Source organism: Quercus suber, unplaced genomic scaffold, assembly GCF_002906115.3.
Source record: "Quercus suber isolate HL8 unplaced genomic scaffold, Cork oak 2.0 scaffold_1217, whole genome shotgun sequence".
NCBI lineage: Eukaryota > Viridiplantae > Streptophyta > Magnoliopsida > Fagales > Fagaceae > Quercus > Quercus suber.
The window spans coordinates 14,962-19,948 of NW_027070612.1; positions in this window are offsets into that span (position 1 = coordinate 14,962).

Here is a 4,987-nt window from a genome sequence, read left to right on the forward strand (position 1 = left end):
ACAAGAAGAACTTGTTGCAATCGATCTAAATGATGGAAAAGAAAGTGAACAACTGGTAAAGATTAGCAAGAGTTTGTTTGAAGAGAAAAGAAGAAAGTTGGTAACCTTATTGATAGAATACAAGGATGTTTTTGCTTGGAGCTACCAAGAAATGCCAGGTTTGAGCCTGAGACTAGTAATGCACAAGTTAAAGGTGGATCCTAATGCTAAACCTGTGAAGCAGCCACCAAGAAAATACCGTTTGGATGTGGAAAAAAGATAAAGTTTGAAGTGCAGAAGCTTTTAAAGGTGGGATTCATTGAAGAGATTGAATGCCCAAGTTGGTTAACCAACATAGTTCTTGTGAAGAAGAAAGGCAGACAAATAAGAATCTGTGTGGATTTTTGAGATCTCAATAAAGCTTGTCCAAATGATGAATTCCCACTCCCTAATGTTGATATTCTGGTAGATGCAGCAATTAGTCATAAACGTTTCTCCTTTATGGATGGTTATAGTGGTTATAATAAGATCTTTATGGACCCAACAGATGCCCAAAAAATTGCCTTCAGGACATCTTTCGAGAACAATTTCTATAAGGTGGTGCCTTTTGGATTGAAGAATGCAGGTGCTACTTACCAAAGAACTATGACTTTGATCTTTGGTGATATGCTTCATAAACAGGTGGAATATTTCTATTAATGATCTAATGGTGAAGGCAAAGAATCCTTTTGAGCATTTGTTGCATAGAGGCAAGTCTTTGAAAGATGCAAGGAGCACAACTTGAGGATGAACCCTTCCAAGTATGCCTTTAGGGTATCTTTAGGGAAGTTCTTGGAAATTCTTGTTCACCACAGAGGGATTGATTTGGATCTTACAAAGGCCAAAGCAATAACTACCCTCAGTCCCCCTACAACTTTAAAGAAGTTAAGAAGTTTTATGGGAAAAGTTTCTTACTTAAGAAGATTCATCCCAGGTCTAGTTGAGATTTCGAAGCCTCTTATGGAGCAGACAAAGAAAGGAGTAACTTTTGTATGGTGTGATCAATGTCAAAAAGCATTCAAGAAAATCCATATGATATTGGCAGATCCTCACACAATGGTGGCCCCTATACCTTAAAAATCCTTATTGTTGTACATAGCCAACACAGAGCAATCCTTGGGAGCATTATTAGCTCAGGATCAAGAAAGGGTAGAGAAGCTAGTATACTATATTGGTAGACTTATGAAGGGACCAGAGTTAAGATACTCAACTGCTAAGAAAGTATGTTTACCTTTAGCCTTTGCTATGTCAAAGTTCAATCATTACTTTTTAGGGTATCATGTGCAGTTGGTGACCAAGAGCAATCCTGTGAAGTATCTCTTCACATGCCCTCAGTTATTAGGGAGAATGGCACAATGAGCTAACCTGACGTCGTGCCTTGATATCGAATGCATCAAACCAACTGCCATCAAAGGCAAGGCAGTAGTTGATCTACTGACTAACTTCCATGGGACAAGTGATTTTTCACCTCCCTAGCAGGAAATTTTGGTGACAGAGGAGTAGGAGTGGTCAATGTATTTCAATGGGTCATCTACATTTCAAGGGGGAGGGATAGGAGTAGTCGTAAGGTTAGACATAAAAAGATTGAAGATATTTGATGATTCTTAGTTGGTAATAAGGCAGGTTGAAGGAATTTATGAAGTAAAGAATCCTAGTTTGGCTGCTTATAGAGCTGTAGTACAGGGAATTATGGATTACTTCCATAGAATACAAGGTGGTTAATAAGAATGAGAACAAACTCATTGATTCGCTGGCTACCCTAGCAATTAAGTTTGTGTTGAAGAAAGAGAAAATAACACTTTGAGTAGAGAAGCAACCTGGGTTGACCCAGAATGAGCTGTGTTTCCCTCAAGATTGGCAAGAACCCTTATTAAAAGCAATGACTCAAGGGAAGTACGTTGGGTCGGAGTTACCAGTGAATACCTTAAGATCAATGGGGATTTGTTTTTTAGGGGAGTAGAGGGTTTACTGATGAAGTGTCTCTTGAGGCTGGAGGGACTGACATTGTTGCACAGGTTGCACTATGACATTTGTGGTGTAAATCTAGATGTCAGCCTGTACAGAAGACTATAAAGGCTGGGAATCTTTTGGCCAGAAATGGCCAATGATGCTAAGGAAGAGCAAAGGAATTGTAAAACTTGTTCTATTATTCCTCCAGATCAAGCAGAGGTGCTTAATGGTGAACTACTGGGAGAAGATTGGCAAGTTCTATACTTGAGATACCTTTTACAAGGAGTATTGCTTGTTGATTGAGTACTAAGAGAAAAATTGAAAAAATACGTGACTAGGTTTAAAGTAGTAAATGAGAAGTTATACAAGAGAAGCTTTCAAGGAAGGTGGATGGTATGTATCCCCACTAAAGAAGTCAATGGCATTCTTTCAGACTTGCATGAGGGAGAGCTAGCATGACACCCAGGTGGGAGAAAGTTATGGCAAATGGCTTTACACCAGGGATATTACTCGCCCACAATGCAAAAGGATGTTTAGAACTTTGCCAAAAAATGTCAAGAATGCTAAAAGCGAGGGGATGAAATGCACACTAGCCATCAGAGTCTTCATCCAACTGTGGCTCCATATCCATTCCATAACTTGGGGTTGAATATTATAAGACCTATAAACCCCCCCCCCCTTTGAATGATGTACATGGATACTGGTAGCCACTGAGCTATTCACCAAGTGGGTAGAGGTTGTGGCTATGAAGAAGGCAACAGGTAGCTCAGTGGCTAATTTCTTAAGGGAGAATATAATATGTCATTTTGGGGTGCCAACAAAATTATTTCTGATAATGGCACACCATTTTTGAATAAGGATGTGTGTCGTTTAACAGAATGGTACTCCATTTCTCACATGACATCGATACCTTATTATGCCAAAGGAAATGGTCAAACTGAGGCCTCTAACAAAAGACTACTAAAAATATTGGGAAAAATGACTTAGGAAAATTGAAAGGGATGGAAAGAGGAACTTCCTACAGCATTGTGGGCTCATAGAACAACCAAGTCACAAGCTACAGGATATTCACCCTTTTCTCTAGTCTATGGCATAGAGGCTGTTATCCTAACAGATTTAGTAAGGCTAGCAGTGAATCTGGTAGAGATTGCAGGGATACCTAAAGAAGACACTTTGGAAGTTGTGGAAGAAATGCATGATAATGCTGCCTCTCATAATTGCTTTTACCAAGCTAATATGAAGGCTAGGAATGAAGGCCAAGTTAGAGAAAGAAAGTTTCAAGTGGGAGAACTTGTTTGGAAAACTACCCCGCATGTACAAGGAGTAGCTGGAGCTGTTAAACACAAGTTTTCTCCAAAATGGGAAGGACCATACATAGTAGAAGAAGCACATCCAACAGGACATTATTGGCTAAAAGATCAAACAGGTATAAAGGCGTATAGTCCCATTAGCGGAGCTCACCTTAAGAAGTATCATGCTTAGGCATGTAAAAATATCTTTTTGTGGCCATCATGTCTAACCAATATTGTGTTTTACAAAACTCATACTATTATAAACAAAGACTTATATTCAGCTATTTCATATGCTATTGTTCATAATATGCATGCAAAGAGTCTAAATAACTTGATAGAATAAAGTATAGTAAAGTTTATAATACAATCTCATAGCCTCTTAAGACCATAAATTATTACAACTTGAAAATTAGATAATGTTTGCGAGAAAACTAGAATTTTCAAGGGAGAAGTCTAGATCACTCAGAGCTCCTAAATCGCCTTCCAACTTCTCAATCTCTTCCTTCAAAGAATTCCATTCTGCGGTGACACCTTCTAATTGAGCTTGAAGGATAGAACTTGCTTCTTGCTAGGATGTTAATTCCACCTAAAGTCTATTAATAGATTCCTAGAGCTAAGTGATAGAAGTGACATGTACCTGTAAAGCTGATTTTATTTCCTTTGCTTTATTGATACATGAGTTCTTTTTATCACCATTCACGAAGTGAGGACAAGGAAGCATGAACAAAGGGTCCTAACTTCTTTAATTCCCTCAATGCAGTAACATGGCTCCTTAACAAGTTGGCATTGACACTTAGGCTCTCAGCCTCACTCGGTGTGGAAAGGAAATTGTCAAGGGGAAGAGCTAAACAATCCTCTTTACCCTTTGAATGTAGTGGGGATATGATAGACCCAATTTGATGTAAGAGAAAGCCCCTAAGTGACAAGGTCCATTTGCTAGTATCCCTCATGGTTTCGGGATATTTGGAGAGCAATTGAGAACAGATTGCTCTTAAATTAGGAGAAACCAATAAGAAGAATGGATTAGATTCTGTCTAGGTGATTTCACCTTCTTGTTCCTTGGAAGTAGCTTCTGTCAAATCTTCTTTCTCTTAAGGATTTTCAGCATATACCTGATTTGAATCCTCCCTTTCAGTGTTAGACTCTATTTCTTCATTAGAAGTAATTTCTTATACAAAAACCTCTCAAGTTGAAGAAGTGATCTTTACTTTGGGTTGAGCTTGAGAAATAGATCCTGTAACCTGTCAAAGGTCAAAAATGGAGAAAGAAAGAAAATTTACTTGTGCCATGGGTTGAAAGAAGAGGTTACAAGAGTTAGCCACTGTAGAGAAAAGAGCGTAACTTGGGCTTCTTGCTAGAAGGGGTTTTTGCATTCTTCTTTCTCCTAGTACTTGAAGGTTTGGCTTTTGGAAGGGGCTTTAAAGATAAATCCTCTTGAAAATAGGTGGGACATCCACTCGTTGGTCACCACTTTCCCCAAAATTCCTAACACGATCTCTAATGTCAGACCACTATGACTTAAACCTAAAAGAAGGCAATCCAGCTCTAGTAGGGGAAGTAAAGGGGATTTCAGGGCTTGATGCCAATATCTTGATAAGATTCTCTCTTTTAAAGGCCAAAGAGGCCATTACAACAAGTAAGGTTAAGGTAGAGAGATGTCCTAGTATGCCTTGGTCAAAACCAAATTGGTAGGCAAACCTATGGGGATTATAGGTTTAAGTTTCATA